This window comes from Schistosoma mansoni, chromosome 1, assembly GCF_000237925.1.
Source record: "Schistosoma mansoni strain Puerto Rico chromosome 1, complete genome".
In the NCBI taxonomy this organism is placed as follows: domain Eukaryota; kingdom Metazoa; phylum Platyhelminthes; class Trematoda; order Strigeidida; family Schistosomatidae; genus Schistosoma; species Schistosoma mansoni.
This window is the reverse complement of record NC_031495.1, coordinates 53482301-53499450: the sequence shown is the minus strand read 5'-3', so window position 1 is coordinate 53499450 and position 17150 is coordinate 53482301. Positions and strand designations below refer to the sequence as shown.

Genomic DNA, 17150 nt, shown 5'->3' with positions numbered 1-17150 from the left:
TACGAATAGAGCTGCTCGTCTGGATCATTCTTGTGTCCCTGAGTTGCAGTACGTATTTTCAAATCGTCAACTTATTCTATGTAGATATGCTTCATCTGTATGCTCGGCACCAGTAAGTATCGATCTTTCGTTAAGTCATTTAGTTTTACCCTCATTCTTAATTGCCAACTATCAGTGTAGAAGCATATTTTTGCACCGAGATTTGGAAAATCAGGATCCAGATCTTTTTCAGTGTAGGGGGTTGCAGTAGTATATTTGGCTCACAATTTTAACTAAAGCCATGGGTGCCATTCAGTCATCAAATAGTTTGTTTTGAATTCAAATTGGTTATTGAGCAAAGTTCAATCGTTTCCGGGCTTTCTGCCAGTTAGTTGATTAAACTCTTGGATAAATTATCATGTCTTTACCTTCCACTCTCTAATTTAGCTTTTATAGCTTTAAAACACCAACATTTTCTCGAGGAAACCTGACAAAACTAAGTGGATACACGATATCTAAAAAGAGATCTAAGGTCTAGCTGTTGTTAGCTGTGTATTATAATTACGCTGTACGATGCCTATATCTGGAAGTATGGTTGTTTCGTGACAGTTTATGAGTTGGTCTCTAGTATTAATTTTACCTGTTGGTGAGGGAAAATTTGATTGTCATTGTCATCAAACTTCAGGTTTTAATCCCTGTGTTTTCATATGAAGGCAGTTAAAACACTAGTAAGTGACAATCTGTCCAGTGATGAAGTGAGTGATATTGAAACGCGAGAACACAATTTGTTGGTAAAGTATCATATTTTCTTTTGATGACGACTATGCTTTGATATTTATTCTCCATAAACAGATAAGAACAAATTGAATAAAGCCATTAATAATAATAAGTATAACTAACGTTTCTGTAAAATCGTTCAGGTTACTTCTCATTGCAAAAAGTGTATTGTACTCCTCGAATATGGAAGTTTTATGTAGCTATTTTCATCAGTATGCCTATGGAAAGAAAATGCATTTCCCTATTCTTAAGTACCTATTGTTCAGTTCCAGTTTTCTTTTTTATCTTACAGCCCCATATTAGTTACTGTGATTGTATGACAACCACTGAAGAAAGACAAACGTATCTGTCAAATAACTATTACTTCAAATGTAAATGCAGTTTATGTGTAGATATCAACCGTGTGAGTACACTTTAATTCGGCGTATTATAATAATCAATATGTTAATTAATTCATGTGAAGTTATTCAACATTTATCTTGTATTTGTTAAGGTCACGACCGTTGCTGCTACCTTGACGTGATGGTCGGACTTGCCTATCATGATGAACAATAGTTTCTCAAGGTTCTACCATGCCAGACAGGTCGGTTGAAGAGTGGTAAAACTAAAAGCAACAAATCCAATGTCCAAGGGCGAAGTCGTGCTACTGACTGTACAGAGGTGTAACTGCAGTAAGGTGTTTGCCTCAGAAAATTAGCATAACAGCGACGTTGTATTCCCACAAGGAGGGGTGGGGTTAGATAATGTCGACCCTAAAATCGCATACGTCACCTTATCCCATAGATATCCACGACTCTAGCTGAAGTTCAAAAGGATAAAACTAATCTGAACTTCAGCTAGAGTCGTGGGACCTACTTCAATGTTCCATTCAGACTGTTTGGGAATGATGGATAACTGTAGAGTAGCTGAAGGCCAGCTAAACTGTTCTTTAAAGTGTTCCAGCCATCGTTGTGAGTCTTCATTAACTGAGATGGTTGGGTCACGTGTTACGTATGCCTGAACACCGATTACCACGACGCGCAATGTTGACTAGTATTGGAGACAGTTGGAAGAGAGTTAGGAGCAGCCAAACCAAAACATGGTGTCAGTGCTTGAAGTCACTAACTTCTAGTGTTAGCTATGTTGGTATGCTCTTTTTTCCTTGAACCGTGAGATTTAAATTATTTTCTACGAACTCATTTTTTTCCATTTACCATATCCTTATTTGAAATGTTTTTACTACGATTGAAGTAACTGCTTCTATGAATTTGGTGTTCATCTTGTTGTGCCAATGAGGTATGGTAACTTGGACCAATGCACATATATGCCTACTCCTACGATATAGCTAACTGACTGACTGATTTGGTTATGGTTAGTTCGTTTAGGTAAACTTCCAGTAAGTTGTTCGGAAGTTTCAACTCAGATAAATAGCTTTTCTTTTCGGAATGAATATACTTGTTGTGTATTTAAATAATCCGAAGACTCTGTGAAATTACATACTCAATATTTATTTCACTATTGGGCAAATTCTAACATGATGAAGCTTTGGGAACCGTCATCGAGTCAAAGTTCAGTGACAATATTTTCTAATAAGGTAACAATTAAACAGATACTGACTATAAAGCCTAACAGTTGATTACCGAGTTGCTGATATATTACAAATGTAACTTAAATCCACTTGACTTCAAACCATATGATTGAATGATACGCAAAATCCCATGTTAAAAAGCAGAGTTTGCCCACAGAACGGTACTGCAGTAGATTTCTCAAACCTCAGTTCCTTGGTTGTCTATGGTCACAGCTAGCCTATCAGAACGAGAACTGTTACTAATGTACGAATGTCCAATGGACGTAGACGTAATGATAATAACTGTTAACTGAATTAAATGTCACAAATCCATATAGATGTTTAAAAAAACTATCACACTTAACATTTATTTATTTATTTAAACACATAAATATTGGTACAAGGAAGCACCAGATACATATGCGCCATACAAATCTCATCCGATTTGCTTGAGGGCTGTGATACTGCCCAGGTGCCCGAACTGAAGCAGGTGATTTTCTTAGGGGGCCACACCCCGAGCCTTTGAACGAAAGGTCTGATCCACAAGGCAGTGGAGCATCGTGAGGAGATGCAGTCCCATGGTAGCCGTTGACCAGCAGCAGGTTCATTCGCCATTCGTTCCATCAGGATACTGGAGCCCATGTGCACCATTGGTTTGGAATCAGGGTTTTCCAACTCCCCTAGGTGGACCCTCCGTGTCCACCAACCCGGTTAAAGCGCCGGACATTCGCTTTTCGTCCTCTCACTTTCGTAAACAACACCCCCGCCACGAGAAGGCAGTGAGTAGGACTTCCCTGGCAGAGGCTATATATTCGCTGGCCATGTGAGAGCATTTCGAGAGGGAGAGTGGGCTCTCCCCACTCTCGGCCATACCAGGGCATTTGGGGGCTCGTTTAGGGCGCGGCTTCTATTGCTTCTTTATCACACTTAACAACAAAATGGTGATTCGAACCATATGTTCAAAAAACGATTAATAATCATATAGGTTATTGAACATTAAATATTATAGGTATCATTACCAAGTTTTGATTTTATAATTTCGAATAAATTGAGCATGGGATTGTTATAAATAAATATATTTATAATATCCCAATGAGTAGAAAAATAAGATTTTCTGACGTTTCGTGACTCAGTGTAAGCCACTTCTTCAGAGAATAAATAACCAAATTCAAATTAATCCAAGTTTAAATAGAACAACGAAACAATAAGAATATTGTTATATATATAATTTATTTATTGAGTATCGTGTCACAATTCACTATGAGACATCAAAGTAATAAAGCAAGATTAACACATCCCACAAAGCCAGTATGTTCATCCGTGCTTTTATTATTCAAACACTTCGTGTGAAGACACGCAGAAATGATATTGGTACTATTTATTCTTTTCACAGCCGTTCTGACATACTGATCACTATGGTCTCTGTTTGATGTTAACTATATACTCCTAGCAAACAAATTTCACATATATCTCTTTTGATAACATCCATTTCTAATTTGATAAACCAAACCTCAGTTTGTTTTAGCGTGCTTTACGGTGAAAAATACGAATTAAATGTATCTAATGATAATACTAAGGTTCTAGCTACCATAACTGTTGCATTCATTTCTTAATAGGCTGGTAAATTCAGAATTTAGTCCTTTTCACAATTATACCTTTGGCATTTACTGGTTGTCAAAAGTTTTGGTGATGATGAAAAATGAATGCGATCCAAGTCACTTACGTGAATTCCTCTAGATACCATGTCGGTGAGATTCATTATGGGCGGTACATACGTCCATTAGGACACAGGCTTTTCTTGAGCACAGTTGATCCTATTAGCTACATATGTTCTGAAATATGAAGTTGTACTAAAAATATAATTTAACACAGTAGTTGAGTCAGTACAGAAGCGAGTTCTAATCGTAGTCTCCTTTTATTTTAATTCAACTATATCTCATCAGTTTCACTACAAGTACTGCCTGTTTCAAGTTTAGGTGTCAGATAGTAACAAATTTTAGGGAAGCCACCGTAGTTTTACCTATAGCAAAGATCCACCTGAATCATATTCAAATATTGGGAAACCAGTAGCTTCGTAACCGGTTTCTGATGCATCAAAAAACAGATGTAGCGATGGCGTTTAAAAATATCCCATGTATCTTACCTAATTGTTTTAAGTTTTCGTATACATACTTCCCTTTATTAACTTTAACGTCAAAGAACAGCAATTTCATCAGGATAGCACTAATTCATTTTGTTTTGTCGAGTCCTCATTTACTGCTTACAAGTCGTAATATTCCAAAACGACAAATAGCTTAAAATACAGAAATGAAATTAATTAAAAGTTAGTATAAAAACGTGTCAGCATAATGTAGCGTAGACACCAATAAGATCAAAAGGGCTGATTTCATTTATAATCTGGCGACTGAAAAAGAAACTCATTTCAGGAATAATTGTTATAACAGAAACCCGTGTCATCAAACAGTTCTTAGCACTTCATAATTTCAGTTGTGATTTAATTGTCCAGGAAATGGGCTTTTAATTATATATATGTTATATCATTATGCCTACATCTCTTAATTATGACTTATCGATCCCACAAATGACTTCATAAGTTAGTGGTTATATTTGCTTTCATTTACACTTTGTAATTTCACTTATTCTGTAGTTTTATTATTATCTGTGTTTAGGAGAAAAAGATTACATCACTCATTTGTTGTTCGTCTGACTGTTTAAGCGGACCAATACAATTTGAGAAACTACCTTCGTCCGCTAAATTGAAGGAATGTAACAATAATAAACTACCAAAGCCTATTATGGTCCGTTACTGTTTTGTATGCCTCCAAGTCTACGATGATAAGCTAATAAATCGAATTGCAGATAATCTGTATGGCAAAACTGAAGTTCATTCAGATGTTGATACTGGTAAATTTGCTTTTGGATCTCATTTCTCACAAATAGACTACCTATACAATAATTCATGTTAACCAGATATCTAATACACATATTAGTATGGAGTTATAATGGTTTAACTCATAACGGTATTTTAGCCTTGTGATTTATTTGCAGTTGCATACAAGTGTTAGGGTTGAGGGAAAATTAACTCGATGACTAGTATCCTTTTATTATGAATCTAAAAACCAAATAATCGCTTATCATATCTACTGCAAAAAATACGAGCAACTAAAGGTTAGAACAATTACATTACGTGAGAGATTAACATTCATTCTATGTTTGTATGTTCGTTCAATCTACCACGTAGCTATACCATCCCGACCACTGCTGCTACCTTGACGTGGTGATCGGGCTTGCCTATCGTGATGAACCAATCGAGCTATACTGGCTGGAACAATAGTTTCTCAAGGTTCTACCATGCCAGACAGGTCGGTTGAAGAGTGGTAAAACTAAAAGCAACAAATCCAATGTCCAAGGGCGAAGTCGTGCTACTGACTGTACAGAGGTGTAACTGCAGTAAGGTGTTTGCCTCAGAAAATTAGCATAACAGCGACGTTGTATTCCCACAAGGAGGGGTGGGGTTAGATAATGTCGACCCTAAAATCGCATACGTCACCTTATCCCATAGATATCCACGACTCTAGCTGAAGTTCAAAAGGATAAAACTAATCTGAACTTCAGCTAGAGTCGTGGGACCTACTTCAATGTTCCATTCAGACTGTTTGGGAATGATGGATAACTGTAGAGTAGCTGAAGGCCAGCTAAACTGTTCTTTAAAGTGTTCCAGCCATCGTTGTGAGTCTTCATTAACTGAGATGGTTGGGTCACGTGTTACGTATGCCTGAACACCGATTACCACGACGCGCAATGTTGACTAGTATTGGAGACAGTTGGAAGAGAGTTAGGAGCAGCCAAACCAAAACATGGTGTCAGTGCTTGAAGTCACTAACTTCTAGTGTTAGCTATGTTGGTAGATGCAAACCATTTGGTTGAGGTCCACCTAACTATCGTAACCAATGGTTGAAGACTGCGGGTGACATGGCTCAGAATCGATCAAAATGGAGTAGGTGTATACACCTTTTGTCTTCCCTTAAACTAAAATTAAAATTGTTTCATATCTGTCTTCTTGGACTGCATCTTTATATACAATCTTTCTTTTATATATTGTCACCATTTAATTAACTACTTCTATGAATTTGGTGTTCATCTTGTTGTGCTAATGAGGTATGGCAACTTGGACTAATGCATATATGTGCCTGGTCCTACGTTGTAGCTGACTGACTAGCTATACCGTAAAGCGGTTGCGTAGTAGTTGTAGCATCCAATTTTCGACCAGTAGAACATTAGTTCAAATTATCTGTCACTACATTGGTTTGAGGAATCAAGTTGCATTAATAATCTTCATTTAAACAGCAAAGCTGAGCACATAGACCCATATTTATAAAATACGTTACAGTTCATATGGAATTTCACTTTTACATTTATTAACTGGTGTTTCAGATGCACTTTGTTGCCTTTTATTGTTCTCTATACCTTTTAAAAACATCCAGTAAATAATATTATGTCATCATAATGTATGACTAGTAAATAACCATATTAATAAAATGATCAACCGTCACAAGTGCTTTGTTCCATATTAGCACTTTTTTGTGTGTAAACCCTAGTGATTGGATATCAGTTTAGATTTTACAGATGTCAAAAAATTTTGATTATCCTGTATAGGTTTTCAGAATGATGAGTTTTTCTCAGCTCCATATATTAGTGTGATATAACTTGTAAATTATCATTTGATTTGGTAAATTTTTGGATAAATTAATATATCTGTAAATTTGAATTCAGAAGAGTTATTCTTTATACTCATTATTTATCAATGAGTGATATCCCACGGTTTAACAGTTTAATGAAGAAATTTTCAAATTACATCTATCATCTTAAAATTATTTGCTCTGGTCGTGTATGCAATCATTTTAAGCTCCCTATTTTAATTTACTTTCTTTTTCTCATTATTTCTTACAGCTCTAGATGCTCTAATCATGTATTTACGTTGTTGTCAGATTGATGAACCTATACAAAATATCCAATTGAAATCAGTTGAGGATGTACAATTTCAAGAATCTTGTTCTTACTATAAATTATTTGGTCATAAAGACAGTTTATACTTAGCACGATGTTGTTCTCGTGTTCGATTTATACATACAGTACCATTGAGTTCATTACTGGATAATTTGAAAGGTCGTAATCAATATAATAAAACGAACTTCAAAGTTTTTAAAGATTCTCTCGTAAATATTGTAATTGCTAGTGGTTTGAGTGAATTCTACTGGAGAACAACTTGGTTGTTGTCAGATCGTTTACAACTTGGTCGACTGGTTTATTCAGTTACCTCTTTCCTATTATTACATATAAGTGATACTAGTGAATTTCGCAACTGTGACCGAATGAATAAAGTTAAAAATTATCTGATACATCCATACAATACGCACAATAATTTTGATTGTCTAGGTCATGTTTTATGTAAATTTTCAAGCATAGCATATGATGTATTAAGTCCGCTAGCTCCTTATCATCCTGATTGGCAAAAAGGCATGAGCATAATTATGTATTATAAAGCTCAAGATACTAAATATGTTGATATTATGAAAAAAAAAACCTGGGATTGATGTGATTTATTGGAATTTATTTTAAATACGTTTGCTGTTCTGATTCAGTATATGTACAATTCTTCCACAAAATGCTTCTGAATTTCCAATAAATTCGAAAAGATTTCATTATTCTTCTATACGATTTATTTCCTGAAGCCGTGAATATACATAATTAATTTTTTCAAATACATGAATTTACAATGACTATGAAAGCTCATTCACTTTGTTACTATATTACTGTACAATACTTGGATGGACGAATGAATAGGTGTGTGAGTATGTAGTGTTGTTGATTGGTGATACTTTTCGTCGGATAGTTGTTTGATTTTGGATGTGATTGTTTGCCGACTTGCTTGGTGGTTTGTGTGGTTGTGTCGTGTGGACGGTTAGCTATTGTGTACAGTTGTCCTGTAATGAACGAATGAGTAGATGCGCTTACTGATTGTGATGTGTGTATTGTGTTGATACTCGTTCGCCTATTGACAATTTGTAAGCGGATTGTGAGTGGACGAAGAGACAACGATTAGAGGATGATGTGTTTGAGGGAGGAGTAGTTGAGTTTTAGTGAGAATAAGAATGTGTGGTCGGGTCGAGGCGAGCTCGTGGCGCAACGGTAGCGCGTCTGACTCCAGATCAGAAGGCTGCGTGTTCGAATCACGTCGGGCTCAGCGGTTTTGCACTCATACCAAAATCATTGCTAAAATATGCTTCATATGACTCACTATGCCCACATTGACACTGCTCCATAAACCAACATCATGTACAGAAACGCCTGTTGAACGGAGTTGTGCAATTCGACCCACAATACACATGGAACGATGAGGTCATGATTTATATATATATATATATATATATATATATATATATATATGTATATATAAATATATATATATATATATATTCATACATATATATAAATCGGAGGGCACATCACGGTGATGGAAGCAACGTAACCGATTGATGGATGTGCACTCGAGTGTGTAGAGCTGCTCCGTTCCAGTGAGATTGATGAATCCAGTCGACACGAACCGACAGTTCAGTGAATGAATGGATGGTTGATTGATGGTTTGAAGGATTGATCGATCGATTGACCGATTGGTCGAATAATAGTTTGGTTGAACGAATGAATAGGTGTGTGAGTATGTAGTGTTGTTGATTGGTGATACTTTTCGTCGGATAGTTGTTTGATTTTGGATGTGATTGTTTGCCGACTTGCTTGGTGGTTTGTGTGGTTGTGTCGTGTGGACGGTTAGCTATTGTGTACAGTTGTCCTGTAATGAACGAATGAGTAGATGAGCTTACTGATTGTGATGTGTGTATTGTGTTGATACTCGTTCGCCTATTGACAATTTGTAAGCGGATTGTGAGTGGACGAAGAGACAACGATTAGAGGATGATGTGTTTGAGGGAGGAGTAGTTGAGTTTTAGTGAGAATAAGAATGTGTGGTCGGGTCGAGGCGAGCTCGTGGCGCAACGGTAGCGCGTCTGACTCCAGATCAGAAGGCTGCGTGTTCGAATCACGTCGGGCTCAGCGGTTTTGCACTCATACCAAAATCATTGCTAAAATATGCTTCATATGACTCACTATGCCCACATTGACACTGCTCCATAAACCAACATCATGTACAGAAACGCCTGTTGAACGGAGTTGTGCAATTCGACCCACAATACACATGGAACGATGAAGTCATGATATATATATCTATATATATATATATATATTAATATATAAATATATATATGTATATATAAATATATATATATATATATTCATACATATATATAAATCGGAGGGCACATCACGGTGATGGAAGCAACGTAACCGATTGATGGATGTGCACTCGAGTATGTAGAGCTGTTCCGTTCCAGTGAGATTGATGAATCCAGTCGACACGAACCGACAGTTCAGTGAATGAATGGATGGTTGATTGATGGTTTGAAGGATTGATCGATCGATTGACCGATTGGTCGAATAATAGTTTGGATGGACGAATGAATAGGTGTGTGAGTATGTAGTGTTGTTGATTGGTGATACTTTTCGTCGGATAGTTGTTTGATTTTGGATGTGATTGTTTGCCGACTTGCTTGGTGGTTTGTGTGGTTGTGTCGTGTGGACGGTTAGCTATTGTGTACAGTTGTCCTGTAATGAACGAATGAGTAGATGCGCTTACTGATTGTGATGTGTGTATTGTGTTGATACTCGTTCGCCTATTGACAATTTGTAAGCGGATTGTGAGTGGACGAAGAGACAACGATTAGAGGATGATGTGTTTGAGGGAGGAGTAGTTGAGTTTTAGTGAGAATAAGAATGTGTGGTCGGGTCGAGGCGAGCTCGTGGCGCAACGGTAGCGCGTCTGACTCCAGATCAGAAGGCTGCGTGTTCGAATCACGTCGGGCTCAGCGGTTTTGCACTCATACCAAAATCATTGCTAAAATATGCTTCATATGACTCACTATGCCCACATTGACACTGCTCCATAAACCAACATCATGTACAGAAACGCCTGTTGAACGGAGTTGTGCAATTCGACCCACAATACACATGGAACGATGAAGTCATGATTTATATATATATATATATATATATTAATATATAAATATATATATGTATATATAAATATATATATATATATTCATACATATATATAAATCGGAGGGCACATCACGGTGATGGAAGCAACGTAACCGATTGATGGATGTGCACTCGAGTGTGTAGAGCTGTTCCGTTCCAGTGAGATTGATGAATCCAGTCGACACGAACCGACAGTTCAGTGAATGAATGGATGGTTGATTGATGGTTTGAAGGATTGATCGATCGATTGACCGATTGGTCGAATAATAGTTTGGATGGACGAATGAATAGGTGTGTGAGTATGTAGTGTTGTTGATTGGTGATACTTTTCGTCGGATAGTTGTTTGATTTTGGATGTGATTGTTTGCCGACTTGCTTGGTGGTTTGTGTGGTTGTGTCGTGTGGACGGTTAGCTATTGTGTACAGTTGTCCTGTAATGAACGAATGAGTAGATGAGCTTACTGATTGTGATGTGTGTATTGTGTTGATACTCGTTCGCCTATTGACAATTTGTAAGCGGATTGTGAGTGGACGAAGAGACAACGATTAGAGGATGATGTGTTTGAGGGAGGAGTAGTTGAGTTTTAGTGAGAATAAGAATGTGTGGTCGGGTCGAGGCGAGCTCGTGGCGCAACGGTAGCGCGTCTGACTCCAGATCAGAAGGCTGCGTGTTCGAATCACGTCGGGCTCAGCGGTTTTGCACTCATACCAAAATCATTGCTAAAATATGCTTCATATGACTCACTATGCCCACATTGACACTGCTCCATAAACCAACATCATGTACAGAAACGCCTGTTGAACGGAGTTGTGCAATTCGACCCACAATACACATGGAACGATGAAGTCATGATTTATATATATTCATACATATATATAATTCGGAGGGCACATCACGGTGATGGAAGCAACGTAACCGATTGATGGATGTGCACTCGAGTGTGTAGAGCTGTTCCGTTCCAGTGAGATTGATGAATCCAGTCGACACGAACCGACAGTTCAGTGAATGAATGGATGGTTGATTGATGGTTTGAAGGATTGATCGATCGATTGACCGATTGGTCGAATAATAGTTTGGATGGACGAATGAATAGGTGTGTGAGTATGTAGTGTTGTTGATTGGTGATACTTTTCGTCGGATAGTTGTTTGATTTTGGATGTGATTGTTTGCCGACTTGCTTGGTGGTTTGTGTGGTTGTGTCGTGTGGACGGTTAGCTATTGTGTACAGTTGTCCTGTAATGAACGAATGAGTAGATGCGCTTACTGATTGTGATGTGTGTATTGTGTTGATACTCGTTCGCCTATTGACAATTTGTAAGCGGATTGTGAGTGGACGAAGAGACAACGATTAGAGGATGATGTGTTTGAGGGAGGAGTAGTTGAGTTTTAGTGAGAATAAGAATGTGTGGTCGGGTCGAGGCGAGCTCGTGGCGCATCGGTAGCGCGTCTGACTCCAGATCAGAAGGCTGCGTGTTCGAATCACGTCGGGCTCAGCGGTTTTGCACTCATACCAAAATCATTGCTAAAATATGCTTCATATGACTCACTATGCCCACATTGACACTGCTCCATAAACCAACATCATGTACAGAAACGCCTGTTGAACGGAGTTGTGCAATTCGACCCACAATACACATGGAACGATGAAGTCATGATTTATATATATATATATATATTAATATATAAATATATATATGTATATATAAATATATATATATATTCATACATATATATAAATCGGAGGGCACATCACGGTGATGGAAGCAACGTAACCGATTGATGGATGTGCACTCGAGTGTGTAGAGCTGTTCCGTTCCAGTGAGATTGATGAATCCAGTCGACACGAACCGACAGTTCAGTGAATGAATGGATGGTTGATTGATGGTTTGAAGGATTGATCGATCGATTGACCGATTGGTCGAATAATAGTTTGGATGGACGAATGAATAGGTGTGTGAGTATGTAGTGTTGTTGATTGGTGATACTTTTCGTCGGATAGTTGTTTGATTTTGGATGTGATTGTTTGCCGACTTGCTTGGTGGTTTGTGTGGTTGTGTCGTGTGGACGGTTAGCTATTGTGTACAGTTGTCCTGTAATGAACGAATGAGTAGATGCGCTTACTGATTGTGATGTGTGTATTGTGTTGATACTCGTTCGCCTATTGACAATTTGTAAGCGGATTGTGAGTGGACGAAGAGACAACGATTAGAGGATGATGTGTTTGAGGGAGGAGTAGTTGAGTTTTAGTGAGAATAAGAATGTGTGGTCAGGTCGAGGCGAGCTCGTGGCGCAACGGTAGCGCGTCTGACTCCAGATCAGAAGGCTGCGTGTTCGAATCACGTCGGGCTCAGCGGTTTTGCACTCATACCAAAATCATTGCTAAAATATGCTTCATATGACTCACTATGCCCACATTGACACTGCTCCATAAACCAACATCATGTACAGAAACGCCTGTTGAACGGAGTTGTGCAATTCGACCCACAATACACATGGAACGATGAGGTCATGATTTATATATATATATATATATATATATCAATATATAAATATATGTATGTATATATAAATATATATATATTCATACATATATATAATTCGGAGGGCACATCACGGTGATGGAAGCAACGTAACCGATTGATGGATGTGCACTCGAGTGTGTAGAGCTGTTCCGTTCCAGTGAGATTGATGAATCCAGTCGACACGAACCGACAGTTCAGTGAATGAATGGATGGTTGATTGATCGATCGATTGACCGATTGGTCGAATAATAGTTTGGTTGAACGAATGAATAGGTGTGTGAGTATGTAGTGTTGTTGATTGGTGATACTTTTCGTCGGATAGTTGTTTGATTTTGGATGTGATTGTTTGCCGACTTGCTTGGTGGTTTGTGTGGTTGTGTCGTGTGGACGGTTAGCTATTGTGTACAGTTGTCCTGTAATGAACGAATGAGTAGATGAGCTTACTGATTGTGATGTGTGTATTGTGTTGATACTCGTTCGCCTATTGACAATTTGTAAGCGGATTGTGAGTGGACGAAGAGACAACGATTAGAGGATGATGTGTTTGAGGGAGGAGTAGTTGAGTTTTAGTGAGAATAAGAATGTGTGGTCGGGTCGAGGCGAGCTCGTGGCGCAACGGTAGCGCGTCTGACTCCAGATCAGAAGGCTGCGTGTTCGAATCACGTCGGGCTCAGCGGTTTTGCACTCATACCAAAATCATTGCTAAAATATGCTTCATATGACTCACTATGCCCACATTGACACTGCTCCATAAACCAACATCATGTACAGAAACGCCTGTTGAACGGAGTTGTGCAATTCGACCCACAATACACATGGAACGATGAAGTCATGATTTATATATATATATATATATATATATATATATATATTAATATATAAATATATATATGTATATATAAATATATATATATATATATATTCATACATATATATAAATCGGAGGGCACATCACGGTGATGGAAGCAACGTAACCGATTGATGGATGTGCACTCGAGTGTGTAGAGCTGTTCCGTTCCAGTGAGATTGATGAATCCAGTCGACACGAACCGACAGTTCAGTGAATGAATGGATGGTTGATTGATGGTTTGAAGGATTGATCGATCGATTGACCGATTGGTCGAATAATAGTTTGGATGGACGAATGAATAGGTGTGTGAGTATGTAGTGTTGTTGATTGGTGATACTTTTCGTCGGATAGTTGTTTGATTTTGGATGTGATTGTTTGCCGACTTGCTTGGTGGTTTGTGTGGTTGTGTCGTGTGGACGGTTAGCTATTGTGTACAGTTGTCCTGTAATGAACGAATGAGTAGATGAGCTTACTGATTGTGATGTGTGTATTGTGTTGATACTCGTTCGCCTATTGACAATTTGTAAGCGGATTGTGAGTGGACGAAGAGACAACGATTAGAGGATGATGTGTTTGAGGGAGGAGTAGTTGAGTTTTAGTGAGAATAAGAATGTGTGGTCGGGTCGAGGCGAGCTCGTGGCGCAACGGTAGCGCGTCTGACTCCAGATCAGAAGGCTGCGTGTTCGAATCACGTCGGGCTCAGCGGTTTTGCACTCATACCAAAATCATTGCTAAAATATGCTTCATATGACTCACTATGCCCACATTGACACTGCTCCATAAACCAACATCATGTACAGAAACGCCTGTTGAACGGAGTTGTGCAATTCGACCCACAATACACATGGAACGATGAAGTCATGATTTATATATATATATATATATATATATATATATATATTAATATATAAATATATATATGTATATATAAATATATATATATATATTCATACATATATATAAATCGGAGGGCACATCACGGTGATGGAAGCAACGTAACCGATTGATGGATGTGCACTCGAGTGTGTAGAGCTGTTCCGTTCCAGTGAGATTGATGAATCCAGTCGACACGAACCGACAGTTCAGTGAATGAATGGATGGTTGATTGATGGTTTGAAGGATTGATCGATCGATTGACCGATTGGTCGAATAATAGTTTGGATGGACGAATGAATAGGTGTGTGAGTATGTAGTGTTGTTGATTGGTGATACTTTTCGTCGGATAGTTGTTTGATTTTGGATGTGATTGTTTGCCGACTTGCTTGGTGGTTTGTGTGGTTGTGTCGTGTGGACGGTTAGCTATTGTGTACAGTTGTCCTGTAATGAACGAATGAGTAGATGCGCTTACTGATTGTGATGTGTGTATTGTGTTGATACTCGTTCGCCTATTGACAATTTGTAAGCGGATTGTGAGTGGACGAAGAGACAACGATTAGAGGATGATGTGTTTGAGGGAGGAGTAGTTGAGTTTTAGTGAGAATAAGAATGTGTGGTCGGGTCGAGGCGAGCTCGTGGCGCAACGGTAGCGCGTCTGACTCCAGATCAGAAGGCTGCGTGTTCGAATCACGTCGGGCTCAGCGGTTTTGCACTCATACCAAAATCATTGCTAAAATATGCTTCATATGACTCACTATGCCCACATTGACACTGCTCCATAAACCAACATCATGTACAGAAACGCCTGTTGAACGGAGTTGTGCAATTCGACCCACAATGGTCATAGGATTCTGTGCGGTTGATGCTTGTTAGTCGTCGCTCCGATCATTATGACCGATAGAGATACTGCGTCTCAATATTCTTAAGACATTATCAGTTATGGCCACGGATGTGATTTTTAACATACTGTGTGCTCGAATGCGGAACCTTTAATTTCTTCTTGTCTTCATCGAATTTTCATAATACCTCTGAAATGTGTCCTTTTAATCGGGAAACAATGTCACACCCCAGCTGATAACGAGTTGTTTTCCAAAGTGCTTCAAAGATCCGATACTCGCCATCGAACAACACACAGATCAGCTGTCGTATCGGTTGCAGCACGTCACTGTTACCGGTATTAAGCATGTTCGTGTCCATATCGAACTCATCAAACTGATCACGACCGATCGATTGTCAGTTACCAATTTGTCCAATAGACCTGGTTGTTATTCATAACTGTGTGGTCGTTCTTTTGTATATAAGATTTCTTCCCGCACCTAAACTTGGACACATGTTTTTCTATACTTTTTCTTATTGACTGACAGGTATAACTGGTCTGAGTATGTCTGTTGAATGATGCCTGAATAAAGTGTCATGCCTTCTACATATTCTTTGGCTCACCTTGTATTTTTTGTCTTACATTTTGACGCTGTCCTAGTTGGAACCATATTCTTATCCAATGATGTAAGGAAAGCTACATAGCGTCGCTAACTGCTATTCATGTAGACGTAGACAAAAAGGGTAGCTGTTTAATTCTATAGCATGCAGCAGTTGTTGCAATTTACGACATACCACCTACATCTAATTTTCTTAAACTTTTGACTTATATTATGTGAGAGACTGTGTCGTTCGGTCAGTAACAATTATTTTGTACCTTTGTATTATTATAATCATGTGTTACAGCCTACACATTACCCTTGCTAGCTTAAATTCCTTAATGAAATATTGCTTTCCTATATATATGTGCTTCTTTTATTTTATTTATTGTTTCAGACGCTCACATCCACATTTTTGTTTGCATTCGCTTGTGTTTGTATCTTTGTGATGAGCTGGACAATAATAAACTGCAGTTAACGCTTCGTATTGTTTGCTAAAATTTAAACACAATTGAGAGTTATCTAGTAACGGTTATCGTAACTAGTGACACATGAAGAGTGGGAATTACCTCGAAGAAAGGCAACTACAAATTTCTATTGTTGATCACTGGCTTGTACCTGTTTGTCGTTGTGCTCTTTGGTTTGCAGTGATTTTTTAGCTTGTGAACTACACCTAAATTTCTAGTAGTCTTAACACTGTTCGTTATCTCGGAGATCCTCTTCATGTAGGGTAAATTTATTCGTTTGCTGGTCTTTCTCGTTGATTGTTTATTTGATAAGCGATTTTTGATGAAATTTTGTGGTTGGCTATTTTTTTTCTTGGAATAAACCGACTATATGTTTTCCTTCATTTCTTCGCGCAACGGAAGTGCTGCAAAGTATTTTCACTCTTTTCAAAAGTCTTCGTATACAGTTTACTCTGTGAACAAGTGAACCGTTGCTTTTGTAATTGAGTATTTTATCAGTATGTGTTGGTTTCTGATAGATTTAAGTTTTCACTCTTTCCGTATTGTTTCCGATGATCGGTTTGTAAAAA

At 38.2% G+C, this 17150-nt stretch overlaps 9 non-coding genes across 9 annotated transcripts; all 9 read left to right on the top strand.

The window, feature by feature from the left end:
• The first annotated feature begins 8474 nt into the window (after nt 1–8474).
• Nucleotides 8475–8545, top strand: Smp_tRNA_01405_Trp_CCA.1.1. Its single transcript has one exon. It is a non-coding gene (tRNA).
• Nucleotides 8546–9337: 792 nt separating this feature from the next.
• Nucleotides 9338–9408, top strand: Smp_tRNA_01672_Trp_CCA.1.1. The gene has a single exon. It is a non-coding gene (tRNA).
• A 798-nt stretch (nt 9409–10206) lies between these two features.
• On the top strand, nt 10207–10277 carry Smp_tRNA_01875_Trp_CCA.1.1. Its single transcript has one exon. It is a non-coding gene (tRNA).
• Nucleotides 10278–11069: 792 nt separating this feature from the next.
• Smp_tRNA_02054_Trp_CCA.1.1 lies at nt 11070–11140 on the top strand. The gene has a single exon. It is a non-coding gene (tRNA).
• Nucleotides 11141–11873: 733 nt separating this feature from the next.
• On the top strand, nt 11874–11944 carry Smp_tRNA_00818_Trp_CCA.1.1. Its single transcript has one exon. It is a non-coding gene (tRNA).
• Nucleotides 11945–13574: 1630 nt separating this feature from the next.
• On the top strand, nt 13575–13645 carry Smp_tRNA_02196_Trp_CCA.1.1. Its single transcript has one exon. It is a non-coding gene (tRNA).
• An 808-nt stretch (nt 13646–14453) lies between these two features.
• Nucleotides 14454–14524, top strand: Smp_tRNA_02316_Trp_CCA.1.1. The gene has a single exon. It is a non-coding gene (tRNA).
• Nucleotides 14455–14525, top strand: Smp_tRNA_00799_Trp_CCA.1.1. The gene has a single exon. It is a non-coding gene (tRNA).
• An 803-nt stretch (nt 14526–15328) lies between these two features.
• Smp_tRNA_02426_Trp_CCA.1.1 lies at nt 15329–15399 on the top strand. The gene has a single exon. It is a non-coding gene (tRNA).
• The last annotated feature ends 1751 nt before the right edge of the window (nt 15400–17150 follow it).